This window comes from Theropithecus gelada, chromosome 1, assembly GCF_003255815.1.
Source record: "Theropithecus gelada isolate Dixy chromosome 1, Tgel_1.0, whole genome shotgun sequence".
Classification (NCBI taxonomy): domain Eukaryota; kingdom Metazoa; phylum Chordata; class Mammalia; order Primates; family Cercopithecidae; genus Theropithecus; species Theropithecus gelada.
The window spans coordinates 128,927,849-128,942,664 of record NC_037668.1 but is presented as its reverse complement, the minus strand read 5'-3'; positions in this window follow the sequence as shown (position 1 = coordinate 128,942,664).

Here is a 14,816-nt window from a genome sequence, read left to right as displayed (position 1 = left end):
CATTTAGCTTAAAATAAGGCATTTATTAAAATTTGTGGAATGAATGAATGATCAGAGTTACAAGTGTAAGGTTAACAGATTGAGCCTAACCTGTCTGAATAAAGTATTACTGAGTTTTGTCTTTGAACTTGTTCAGTTTAACCTTTTTATTGGTAGCATAGAGCACACAATATGATTTGGCCATGTCCCCACCCAAATATCATTTTGAATTCCCATGTGTTTTGGGAGGGACCCCATGGGAGGTAATTGAATCATGGGGGCAAGTCTTTCCCGTGCTGTTCTCGTGATAGTAAATAAATCTCACAAGAGCTGATGGTTTTAAAAAGAGGAGTTCCCCATGCACAAGCTCTCTCTCATTGCCTGCCACCATCCATGTAAGACGTGACTTGCTCCTCTTTGCCTTCTACCATCCATGTAAGACGTGACTTGCTCCTCTTTGCCTTCCACCATGATTGTGAGGCTTCCCCAGCCAGGGGGAACTATAAGTTCATTAAACCTCTTTTTCTTCCTGGTTTTGGGTATGTCTTTATCAGCACTGTGAAAACAAACTAATACAGCACATGATTATCTAACCTATTAATAATGCAAAACTGGGAAAGACAACCTTAGAGATGACAGAAGCAAGATAAAGAAGATCTCAAGGTATGCAATAATATTCCAGATGATGAAGTAAAATTTAATAGGAATGCATTAAAGGTCAGCATTTAAATGTTTCAAATGTTTGAGTACAGTATGGGAGAGATCTGACTTGATCACAGTTCATAGAAAGAAGGCCTTGTGATTTTAAGAACTATAAAAATGAATATTGCCATGAGAAATCAAAATAGCTATGATGAGCCCAGGTTGCACTCCTAGTAATTCAACCTTCAAGTCTTCTGAGGCCACAGTCTCTGAGCACTACACATCCACCAGACCATACTGGGAGCCTGGGTGTCTAATTCAGAGTGCCACTCCTTAAGAAAGATGCTGATGAAATAGAGGGTGTCCAGAGAAAAGCAATAGCTCCTATTAGGAGCTGTTGAAGGAAAAGGACATATTTTGTCTGGAGAAGAGGTACCTATGAAACAATGTGATAACTGAATGACTAATGCACAGGGAAAGGAATTTACTTGTTACTCTGTACTATACCAAAAGCTAAAAGTACAACTCATAGGTAGGCAATTACCAGATTATTAGCTCTAGAAGAACTAAGAATGTCTATGTCTTGTTCACCATTAGTGCTTCAGCACTTTTAACATAGAAACCAGTAGATATTACGGGCTCAGTAAATCCCTACTGAATGAACATATAACAATTTAAAGGAGAGCTTGACTCAGAGTCTAACAGTCTTGTGTTCAAGTCCAGGTATTCTACCTAGGAATTGTACAACTATATGTAGCCTCTCAGAGCAGGTTTACAAATGCTCAGATAGTATTATTTCAAGTGATTCATATCATTTTCATTTTATGACTATCAATCAATACTGATCATATGAAATCTCTTAAAATAAATATAGTAAAATGCCATATAAATGGTATATGGTAATAATAAGAGTGGGAGGCTGGGGGAGGGATAGCATTAGGAGAAATATCTAATGTAAATGACAAGTTGATGGGTGCAAACCAACCTGGCACATGTATACCTATGTAACAAACCTACACGTTGTGCACATGTACCCTAGAACTTAAAGTATAATAATAATAAAAAAGATACAACCATATTAAGTTGATTGTAAAAAGGACTTTCCAGTTAAATCTTTTCAATAATGCAATAGATCACCTTCTGAATTCACTAGCTATTAATCACTGGAAGTATTCAAGCAAAGGTTGGATGACATCTGTGAACAATATGGTAGAAGTCAAGTTTTGCCTTATATGAGACATAGAACTGGATGGCCATTAACGTGCCCTCCAATGCTAATATTCTGTTATTAGGGTCAGCGCTATCCATTGTTTCTAATCCCTTCATTATCCACATCAAAATTATAATAATCTTCTGATGCTGCTGCATCAGTTGGTATCTCAGTCAAGCTCTGAGATACTTCAGGCATACTTCTTTCCACTTATTTAATAACTACTGAATGCATAGTAACTCCAAAACTTTCAGGACTTCCAATTACTCAATTTATTATGAGCCTCCCTGAAGCAGAGATAATTCTTAACCTTTTTTCTTGGGTGGCCTAACACATCTTAGGGAAGTGACATTTTTAACACTAACTGTGGCTCACTATGGAAGCAATTTTTTCTTTTATTTTTTTATTTTTTATTTTTTATTTTTATGCTTGCAAGAATATGGCAGCAATTCTTACCCAGATGAGAGGAGTAATTTTTTTTGCAGGGCATTATTAGAATGGGGTAGAAAAAGTGAAAGACCATTTCGGTAAATTTTATGATGTCAACTACTTCCCCACTAAGCTAGACATAGTCAAAGGATCTGTCTATGACTCCATTTGCCTTTATGTAACAGAAACCTTTCACAGTGGCTTAATTAAATATAGGTCTAAGGGTACACAGTTCAAGACTGGACCAACTACCAGAGAGAAACATCAAGGACCAAGATTGATTTCAGATCCAGTTTTATCATCCTTTATATGTAACAAACTCTCATGATTCTAAGACGGCTTTGTCGTCAAACAGTACATCTGCACTTCAGTCAGCAAAGCAAGGAAAAAGGTGAAGTGCAAGAAGTCAAAGTCAGCAGAGTTTGTCTCCTTTTAAATAAGTTTCTAAGAAGTCACAGGTAGTGATTTCCACTCATATCTCATTGAAAAAGTAGGAGATTAAGTATTTTAGCTGAATACATGGTGGCCTCCATATAAATTAGGATTCTGTTTATAACAAAAAGGAAGAGTGGATGATGAGTAGGCATGCAGTTAGCAGCATCTGTCACAATTTCCTAATTCAGTTCAATTCATAGAATGTTTATTGAGAGACTATTATGCTAACACCTTTCTAGTACTGAAATATGCAGATGAAGACATGGACACAGTTCCTATATCAGAATGGAAAAGATCTGTGTGGTATTAGTAAAGAACTTTCACATAGTTCAACTCAGAAGAATTGAACTTTGTGACTCAGAAGTGTCACTTTATTTCCTGATTGCAGAAAAATAAATGGCACCTATTCTGGTGACTCAGAATGGTCACCAGAATAGGTGCCATTTATTTATCTGCAATCAGGAAATAAAATATATTTGAGCAAGCTGATAGAAGTGTGAGATTTCCTGGAAAGTAAACTACAGGAAAGATCATTATCTGGCAAGAATCTTGCTTAACCATGAATTTATTGTGATCTTTTGGAATTTTGAAAAAAAATGCTGTCTTATTAAGAGTAAAACTTCTATTTAGTAAAACATACAAACAAGATATGAGAGATTTATTGAATTTTAATATCACACTAAATAATTACATAAAATAGTAATAGGAAGAAGACTGCCAATATGAAAATTATTACTCCCTTCCCTTGTCTAAATTTATTTAATGGAATTCAGAATTTGATTATTTATGCTTTTACTATCCCAGGTGCTTAAATTTGGCATTTCAGGTGGACAGAGGTGCCTTTGTATATTCCAGTTCTCCTGTTTGGGATGAACTTCCCTCTTTGCAAATCTATCTCTGGCCTTCTTAAAAAGCATTTTGCCTTGTATTTGTTTTATTACTTCCTATGTCCAGCTGGGGCTTTATTTTCTCAACATATTTAACCTCTTTAAGTAGAGAAGCCTTGCTCATTTTTACATATTACCTGATCTGATGCTCTGTCTGCCCCAAGTGCCTATGAAGCTATATGAAATAAATAAACATGTTTTTGAGGCAATAATTCAGTACATTTCTTTCAGTTACTAATAACACTTCTCTGTTGTTTTTTGTTTGCTTGCTTTTTGTTTTGAGACAAAGTCTTGCCCTGTCACCCAGGCTGGAATGCAGTGGCACGATCATGGCTCACTGCAGCCTTGATCTTCTGGGCGTTAGCAATCCTCCCACCTCAGCCTCCTAAGACGCTTTAGGACTACAGGCACAGGCCACCCTGCCCAGCTAATTTTTATGTGTGCGTGTAAAGACAGAGTCTTGCCATGTTACCCAGACTGGTCTCAAACTCCCACCCCAAGAGATCCTCCCACATCAGTCTCTCAAAGCCCTGGGATTACAGGCATGAGCCACCGTGCCCAGCCTCACATTTGTGTAACTGTTTGTCTAAAGCAAGCTTGTCAATCTGTAGCCCAAAACAGCTTGGAATGTGGTCCAACACAAATTTGTAAACTTTCTGTGTTTTACATTTTGACATGTTTTGGCAATTTTTTTAAGCTCATCAGCTATCATTAGTGTTAGTGTATTTTATGTGTGGCTTAGGACAATTCTTCTTCTTCCAATGTGGCCCAGGGAAGCCAAAAGATTGGACACCCTTGATCTAAAGGGTTGTCCAAATGTGTCCAGAATTGGTTCCTTCCAGTAGATTCTTGGTCTCCCTGACTTCAAGAATGAAGCCATGGACCCTCACAGTGAATGTTACAGTTGTTAAAGATGGCGTGTCCGGAGTTTCTTCTTTCTGGTGGGTTCATGGTCTTGCTGACTTAAGGAGTGAAGCTGCAGACCTTCGCGGTGAGTGTTACAGCTCTTAAAGGTGGCTCGTCTGGAGTTGTTTTTTCCTCCCGGTGGGTTTGTGGTCTTGTTGGCTTCAGGAGTGAAGCTGCAGACCTTTGTGGTGAGTGTTACAGCTCATAAAGGTAACGCGGACCCAAAGAGTAAGCAGCAGCAAGATTTATTGCAAAGAGCAAAAGAACAAAGCATCCACAGGTGGAAGGAGACCCCAGCAGGTTCCTGCTGCTGGCTAGGGGGACCAGCTTTTATTCCCTTATTTGGCCCCACCCACGTCCTGCTGATTGGTCCATTTTACAGAGTGCTGATTGGCCTGTTTTTGCAGAGTGCTGATTGGCACATTTACAAACCTTTAGCTAGACACAGAGCACTGATTGTTGTGTTTTTACAGAGTGCTGATTGGTGCATTTACAAACCTTTACCTAGACACAGAGCACTGATTGGGGTGTTTACAATCCTTTAGTTAGACAGAAAAGTTCTCCAAGTCCCCACCACATCCAGAAGCCCAGCTGGCTTCACCTCTCACAAAGTGCCTCAGGATTATGGCCTGTGAACCTCACAGCAACCCTATGTGAGAGGTAATGTGGGTGTTTTTATCTTCACAGTGTTGATCAGGACACAGAGGCCCAGAGAAATGTGGTTACTTGAGCAAGCTCACGCAGATAGTAGCAAGAATTGGATCTTTACCCAGCTCGTCTCATTCTCACTTCTCTACTTGGTGCACTATGCCAAGTCACCTCAGTGTTTGTGGGAGAGATGCACCTTCCCTTCAAGTATTAATGCTGTCACTTAGAGAACCCAGATGCCCATGAGGTCTCATTCCAATCTGACACTTTGAATATGACAATGACCCAGGAGACTGCATCCACTTCTCCTCAACTTGATGACTATAAGCTTCTTATCACAACTTTCAGGGCCATTTCTGAATATTAAATACTGGGACATCTTACGATGAGCATTCAGAATCTGCTGTAGGGGTCCAAGAAGGAAAGGGATGAGTAGATAATATGGAAACACCTTGTCCAAATTCACTCTAGGGCCCTAAGACAGTAACTCCAAAAAGGGAATTCCCTGTGCCCCTTGTTGGTGCTTAGAAGGAACATTAATGGAGCCTGATATGATCTGGCTCTGTGTCCCCACCCAAATCTCGTCTTAAATTGTAATCATAATTGTACTCCCCACGTGTTGGGGGAGGGAACTTGTGGGAGGTGATTAGATCATGGGGGTGGTCCCATTGTTCTCATTATACTGAGTTCTTACAAGATCTGATGGTTTTATAAGGAGCTTTTACCCCCTTCACTCTGCACTTCTCCTTCCTGCCATGATGCGAAGAAGGACATGTTTGCTTCCCCTTCTGCCATGATTATAAGTTTCCTGAGGTCTCCCCAGCCCTGAGGAACTGTGAGTCAATTAAACCTCTTTTCTTTACAAATTACCCAGTTTCAGGTATTTCTTCATAGAGGTGTGAAGATGGACTAATACAGAGCCCCCGAGTACCAAAATATTCCTCCTCCTCATGTTCTTGTGGCTGCCTTCAGTCAGTCTAAGTGGAATATCCTTGGAAAACAGCCCTATACACCCATCCTACCATACTTCCTAGCCCCAAATGGATTCAACTCTGTAACTCATTTGCAACACACAAAAGCTGAGGAGGTAAAAAGTATTCAGGCCCCTCCCATTCTAAAAGGATTGCAAAACATCTGTTTACATTTTTGAGAGAAGACTTGGACATTTCACGAGCTTTTGGTAGATAAGGAACAAGTAAATACATGAGGAAGAAAAGGAGCAAATAACACGATAGAAAATTACTCTAAACAAATGTATTATATTCATTTATAAATGACTCATGTAATTTGGGAATTATTTCATAATGTACAATGCTCAGAGTTTGGTATGTCAAACAAATAAATACTTTCCCCATTTGACTATAACACAAACATGATTATTTTTTAGTTATATGTTAAATTAAAGTTACAATTTTCATAAGCAACACATAAGATTTCCTTTTGGAACCTGGAAGCCTTTCAAGAATTGTAGGTCAGCATTGTACTATTAAACTGTTTAAGACATTTTGACATTTGTAGGGTACCTTTCAGAAAGCAGAAGTAGGCCGGACATGGTGGCTCATGCCTGTAATCCTAGTACTTTGGGGGGCTGAAGCAGGCAGGTCACTTGAGATCAGGAGTTCAAGACCAGCCTGGTGAAACCCTGTCTCTAATATACACACAGACACACAGACACACAGACACACACACAATTAGCTGAGCATGGTGGTGTGCACCTGTAGTACCAGTTAGTCAGGTGACTGAGTCACGAGAATCACTTGAACCTGAGAGGCGGAGGGTGCAGTGAGCTGAATTCATGCCACTGCACTCCAGCCTGAGTGACAGAGTAAGGCTCTGTCTCAAAAAAAAGAAAACAGAAGTAGTCAGAAGTAAAGAAACCTAGGTTCTTATCTCTATTCTGTAAATAAAAGGGTAATCTGAGGTAAAACTCTTTACTTTTAGGGTCTAAGTTTTCTCACCTGCAAAGCAGAAGAAGGCAGGCTAGATGGTCACTAAAGTCCTTCCCTTGCATCAGTATGATTTCTGGGCTAATAATGAGTACCTGAAGAACCATCGACAAATTGGCCAAATATCTGTGAATCCAGGTTTTATGACTCCAAGAAAACTAACACAAGTCTTCTAACAAAACACCTGTTCTTAGCAGGAGCTTCATGGAAATCTTATTTCATGTCTTCAGGTCATTGCTATTTGCTTTTTTATGCTTTACACAGACTCTCTGCTGTTGGCTGCAGGCTCTAGCCTCTTGAGTTGAACAAGAAGATGACAAGCCTCTTTCAGAACCTCCCTCCCCCTCCTCAGTCTATTAAAAGAAAGAGGGGGGGTGTTGTTAGGAGCCTACAATAAAGAATATGGATGATGTGAAATAAATAGTCATTAAAGAATGATGTAGTGTCACCAGAAGATACCAGGAGGCTAGCGGAGATAAGATTTGGACAGCGTGGAGCGGGAAAATGTTTTGGAAGTGGCCACAAGAAGGATTCTAATCTGACTTTCAAGCTCTGTGGCATGTAGGGTCACCATTTGACAAGTCTCAGATACAAGGTTATTTACCAATCCAGCCTTCCATTAGGATAAAAAGATAAGGGCTTAATGAAGGTAGACAGTACCAGGGATTTTGCAGATGATTCTAGAGGGCACAATGAAAGTCTTGAGAGACACAGGATTAGCTCAGAATAAGGAATGTATAGAGATATATTGATAATGAGTCCAGAAGTTTAGACTTATTGAGAGAGATGTGAAGAAAGATGGGATTAGTCCTGATCATCTGTTAGAGAATGATCTGAGACCAGATCGCCATCTTCTGGGTATGGCTTCATAGGCAAATTCATAGGCAATTTGCAGTGGTAAGACCAGCAGTGGAGGGGTGATCTTTCCAGGAGCTCACTGAGCTTTGGAAGAAGAGCAGAAGAAGGGGAGGGGTAGTCTTAACAGAAATAATAGGAACTCAGTAAGCTCCTCTTACATCCTATAGCAGAACCTGCTCCAAAAAGCCAGTAAGATAGACTTATTAGGGTACAAACAAATTGTTATGATATAAACACCATGTCCTGACAAAGAAAAATGTCCCAGTTAATCTTGCCATTATATCCAATTTAAACATTGGGTGTTCAAAGATTAACTGAATTATAGAAAGATGTTATAAAGATATCTCACATTAGTAATGTGCTTCATAATTTTAAAAATTATGTAATATAGTTTATCTTATGTGAGCCTTTTAACAATCCTACGAAGTATGCCAGGTGAGTATTTTTTTTAGTCGTCATTAAAAGGATGAGGAAACTGAAGGTCAGAAAGGTTAATTGACCTACTTGAAGGCACACAGCTAGGTAATAAGAACACTAGGACTAGAAGTTAAGTTTCCTGATTCTATGTCGAGTGTTCTTTCCATTCTAGCACACTGACTACTTTCAAAACAGTCTCAACTCAGCTCAACCCCAGACCTTTTTGAGTCTTCCTGTACTGGTGGTTGTCCAGGAAAGCTTTGTACTTAACTTAGGCATCGTTATTTCCTTTGATATGGTATCATCAATGTAAACTATTTTTACCAGTTTTTCCTCTGAATTTATAAAAACCAAGTTTCCATTCCCAAATCATACTTAAAATTCATTGCCCTGTTAGGCAAATATATCTGCAAAAAAAGTAATGTTGTGAAGTAAGCCAACTAGATTCAAAAATTCCCTGCTTTCTATCTCCGTATATTTTTGTTGGCTCAGAACATAAGCTGTGGAAATTCCAAGACTTCCATATAAAAAATTCTAAAAGCTTGCTTGCAATTTGCCACATTACAGTTAAAATGGGACTTAAGGAAAATATCCTGTTTTTGAAGCCTTTGTGCCAGGATAAATAGGATAAATACTAAGTGATTAAAATGCTCAAAAAGGAAATTGTAACAGAAGTATTGCGTTGTATTTATGGACATTACAAATATTTTCTAAAGTTTCCCCAGGCAGGCTTTTTAAAATCCCAAAGGAAAAAAAAAAATAAATAAGAAGTGCTGAATGTTAACATGTAAAGTAGACAGTTTAACTTAAAAGATTTCCCCATTTGACAGATTCAGACATCTACCATTCAGGGGGTTCTATTGTCTTCTCCATCCCAGGGCTGAGGTTATCTTTGTTTGAGATGACAATGATCTTCACAAGTCAGCAGGTACCACACAGCCTGACATTTTCCATGTCTCTTGAGATTCTGCAGGAGAAATGACGGAATCTAGTCATTTGGTTTTCTTCTCAGTGCTGCTCTCAAGTGTTTTCAAAGAATAACCACTGCACCTTTTTTACAGATTAGCAAACTGGACAAAAGCTGAGAAATGATTGCACCATGTAACTCATCTTCCAAGCAGTGAATCCAGAAAGACTATCGTGAAGTCTGCTGGGTAAAAGTCCAAGGCTGTAATTGAGATGTTTGTGTAGGAAGGGATCTGAAAAATCACCGTCTTGTAATTTCAACCACAGAGTGGTAATCAGGTGTGAGTACTATCGTCAATAACTTCTGGTGAATAATAGTGTGCTGCCTTTTGGAAATGTTCTTGATCCAAAGAATTAGAAAATGAGGGCAATCGGGGTGTCATATTCTAGGGTCTCATTGTAGTTTGTTTATTTCCTCTAGGTTTAATAGGCTAATAGTTTCTGAACTGGGCAATATCTTGGCCTTTGTCTAGTCCATCTAAACCCAGGGTAGTTATCATGTTCCCAAATATGTGAAGCTGTTGCAGCTTTAGCCCAGGCCTCTGGCCTACAATTAGCTCACTGTTTTTCCAGTAAACTAATATACTCTCCTACTTTTTGAAAAATAAAAATATCACGGCAATTGAGGGAACTTACAAGAATTTTTTTTTTCTAAAATCCTAATCTGTCCTCTCTCAGTTAAGTCAGTTTCCTAATACTTGTTTTACAAAATCTGTAAAGACATTTGCTCACGTAGCTGGTGACATTGCCATTGTCTGTAAGGCTGATTGTCCTGAAAGTCACAGGATGAAGTGGAGGGCGGATGTATCAAAAATCAATGGGGGAAGGGATCAGCATCTTTTATAGGTAAAAGCTTACAGTTTTGAAAATCTCCCACTTCCCAAACACATGTACTTTAAGAAGGGTTTTCTTCTCCCTTTTCCTAAGTTAAGATCAATCATTGCTCTTTATAAAACTAGTTTCCATCCTAATTAACAGGACACATTCTCCTTTGTAAGCAAATTCTTTGATTCAGCATCAAAGTTCAAGGCTCTTGTAAAAGACAGAAATGTCTGTATGAGAATGTCTGGAATGACTGTATCAGGTTTTCTCAAGGACCGAGAACTTTGTGTTGATAAGAGAGCTATCACAATGTGGCCCTGAGGCTGCTGTGTGACAGTATCAGAAGAATGTAGGGGTTTTATCTGGAATACATTAAAAACAAACAAAACAAAGCTTATATGATGATTGTGTGAACCACAAAATATGATTGTTTTAGTATTCATATTGGTTATCATTGAGTGTTTCTCAAATATTTTTGAGGAATCACCATAAAGTGCCTTTACCTCATTTTCTTTTCCCAGCAGATTTAAACCTAGTCTCTCTCCCCTTTCACAAGCCCATAGTCATTTTTTCAGGCCTCCATATGTCAGACATACAAGAGATATGAATTAAAAAGCTTTATTGCCCTTGCTGTAGTGGACCTGCAGGAGCCAGTCATCTTGGAAATTTACCTCTATGACCTGTGCCAATAGGTTGCAGGCATTTGCTTGTCCTTGACTTCAATGCAGAGGTACTATTTCTAGTTCACCAGAAAACAGTTAAATGAGGCCACCAGAGTTGCTGTCAGCCAACAGGGAACTTGCATCTCCCACATCATTAGCTTAGCTCTGTAAGTAGCTACTTACACCATATTTCCAAAGGTGAATGTTAGCCCCCGGGAAATACAATGCAATTAATCTAATCTCAATATTTTTCAATTTCAGGGTAAGATAAGTTTGTGGATACAATGTGATGTGATACAAAGAACAGTGAAGAATTCTGTAGTCAGAAAAGTAAAGTATATACCTAGGATCCACTCTGTATTCACTGAGTGACTGTAGGTATCTCACTTAATGTGTGACCCTTCCGTTCATTCACTTGCAAAATGTGATAATAATAATAATGCCAGCCTCACATATATTTCACCTATAAGAAAAAGTGGAACAAAAACTAGAATAGTTTAAGTGTATTTTAACCTTATTACCAGCAATTTTGCTCTTGCACATAGAGTTCAAAGTGATTCTCACACAGTTCCTTAAGGGTCACGTACATGTATATTGGTTTCAGCATTATTTGGGGTGCGATAACTAGAGGTAATATTGGTCAACATCACTAGGAGAGTATGTAGGTAAAATGCATACATTGTGTAGTGGTTAGAGGCAAGGGATTATAAGCACACACAGCAACATGAATGGTTCTTAAAATATGGTCCAGAGGAAAGTAAAACCTAAAATGGATTGAATTTTATGATGTGATATTATTTATGTAAATTTGATGTACACACAAATATGCATTTTGGAAGAACCCATGCAAACAAAAGGTGTACATTTAATACATTAGAAGGGTTACCTGTGGGAAAGTGGAATGGGAATGAGGAATGGAAGTAAAATGGAAAAAATTTTAAAAAATAAAGTCTTGCTGTGGCCAGTGATGATAATGACCCATGAATTGAATCATGAACTCAATTATCTGTACCTCATGTCCAGAGGGAAAAAGAATTATAATATAAAAAATATTTGTTAAGATAATTGTTGCCTCTTGCTCCAAATTCTTCAGCTCTTTCTTTCAGTGCTTCATTGAAGGATTTGTCTTCCTCTGATCCTTAATCAACTATTGTATTTCTTCTAGTAGAGAAACTGATATGAATAATTAATTTGCATTATGTTATTTTGAATCCCATTATCCTATTTACTCTTTTATTATTAGATAAAAAGAAATGCTTAAAATAAAAGACTCCCCCTTCATGGTGGAATTTAAGGCCAAGGCAAATGGGTGGACTATTTGGAAGAATGGAGGGTACTCCACTGGAGCCAGGTCAAAGGCATCAAAGATCCTCAGAGGTCAGTGACAGTGGATTGAAAATTTGGATAGGGTCTCATATAATTAAACAGAAAAGATCACAAGTGGTTGATTATTTTCTTATCTTCTTGAAAATTGGCTCCCGTTAGAGGGTTTCATGCCAAGGTGATCCCCCTATCGCTCTTCCTCAGTACATATGAGGAATATGTCTGCCCTAATCAGTAAATATGTCTAATCTATTAACTCCTATCAGATTTTATGAGTGGGACAATAAAAGGAGAGATGAGGTAGAGTCGGAAGACTTCAGTAACCAGGATTAAGGGGGTACAAATAAAAGACTGATGAAGGTGAAATGCAGCTTGCTGGATGTATTGCCCAGTTGAGTCTTTCACACCAGGCACCATCACACTTTCTAGCCATCTGATTTCCCTCCACCAAGGAAGTTAAGGAGTTACAGTGAGAGGCCCTCTTTTAGCTATTAACAAAAGGGCAGGTGTTTGTAGGTGTACTGTGGAGGAGGCTTCTGACGTTTCTTATTCCATGGATTATGTTTAACTTGTCACCCTGTCATCTTTCTTTTGTGTTTCGTGTATTCCCCCTTTAACATTTTCACCTTGCTCTACTGACTTCTTTGTTCTATGAGATGTTAAGGGTCATCAAGACTTCATAGCCATTGTCAAGACACTGTCATTTTGTCAGGAAAATCAGTCACTGCAATTGTCCCCTTCTGCCTGGTAACTTCTTTGTGACGTTTAAAGTGTTGCAGACACTCTTCTTGTTCTTTGCTCCATCTTGATTACTCAGTCTCTTGGATCATCTAAGGCAATGAAGGAGTATAGTACCTGGCCTTCCCACAAGAGGTTTATCTTCCAAAAAGTAGTTTACAATAAGAGCATTAACAAAAAACAGCATTATCAGCTCCTGTTATTTTCCTCGTTTATTTGATTTAGGAGCATTTTTGCAGTAATTCTTTGGCCAGCGTGCTCTGTTACTTCCAAGAAGGATCCACGTACTGAATTGTCAGGTGCTGAAAAAATAAATTATTTTAAAATATCATTATTTCTTGTATACTGAATTAGTGACTGAACTGCAGTTATTTATAGGAGTTTAAGTTCTATTGTGATGTCCAAATAAGAATAAAATTTAGTCTATATCATTTTCTGGGATTTCCTGTGTCTTAGTATTGCTGTATTGCAGGGCCCTGGAATATTTATCTCAGAGACACACAGAAAAGTGTTGGCCAGGCTGGATGCTACCAGTTGCTCTAACCAGGCACAAGTCAGCATTACAAGAAGGATGTTTTTTCCTTTGAGTTTCTAAGGAAATATTGCTGCAATTTATAGAGTCAAAGGAAGAAATGGGCAGACAAATTACATTCCAAAATAATAAGAGCAGCTGTTAGTCATGGTATAGCCTTCGCTTCTAACCTTTAGAAACAATTGAGACAACCAACTTTCCCTAAATGCATTCCTATTCTGGTATATGGGCCAAAAATAAACAATTCTTCAGAATCCTGTGTTTCAAAGTATAATCTTACTTGACCCTTACCCCTCAGACAGATTTGTCAGAAAAGAACTGTGCCAAACAAATCTCCAGAAAAGCGAAGCGACATAATTGAAAATGTCATTCATTTCTTTTATTATTTTCTTTATATCACTTTAATAATTTCTTACAATGAAATACAAAATCTACTTTTACAATGTTATTACAACTGCCATGACAGCAAGTATGTGGGCTGCTAGCTTTCTCCCACCAACCTTAATGTCACCACACACATGATGGCGAAGAAGATGGAGCCGAAACATCAGCATAAGAATTAGACGGCCCAGTTGAAAGGCGGTTGTGTGGCAGCTAATGGAGATGACTGGGGTAGGGTAAGAGTGGGAAAGCACCAATAAAAGGTTAAAGAAAGCTGGAAAATATGGCTGAGAAATAAGCAGAGGAAGAAATTTAGAGTTATTTTCTTTTCCTCTTTATTGCATTAGAAGAGCTTTCCCTAGTTGCCATGTTGCCACGGCAGGGCAGAAAAACCAGATCAAGGCAGTGCTGTCCAGAAGCAGCAGGATAACAACATGCTAGTGCCAGAACATAGCCGTGGGAGAAGCAGGTAACAACAGATACAGGCAGAACAGCAGCCCCCTAAGAGTTCCTTCTTCCCCTTCCCCCTCCTCTCCTTTTATATGCTGAGGTTGTGGTGGCTTTGCAATGTGTCAACTTGGCTAGGCTGAACTAAATTTCCAAGAATTCCTTTCCTTGTATTTCCAGTTAGGGTTACAGACTTTTTTTGTGCAATATTGGAAAGTGAAAGTGAAGCAGCACTCAGGTTTGTTTGTTTGTTTGTTTGTTCGTTTGTTTTTTGAGACAGAGTCTCGCTCTGTCACCCAGGCTGGAGTGCAGTGGCATGATCTCGGCTCACTGCAACCTCTGCCTCCTGGATTCATGCAATTCTCCTGCCTCAGCCTCCTGAGTAGCTGGGATTACAGGCGTGCACCACTATACCCAGCTAATTTTTGTATTTTTAGTCGAGACAGGGCTTCACCATGTTGGCTAGGCTGGTCTCAAACTTCTGACCTCATGATCCATCTGCCTCAGCCTCCCAAAGTGCAGGGATTAAAGGCATGAGATGCCGTGCCCGGCCCAGATTCGTTTCTTTTTGTTCTGTGTATGTGTGTG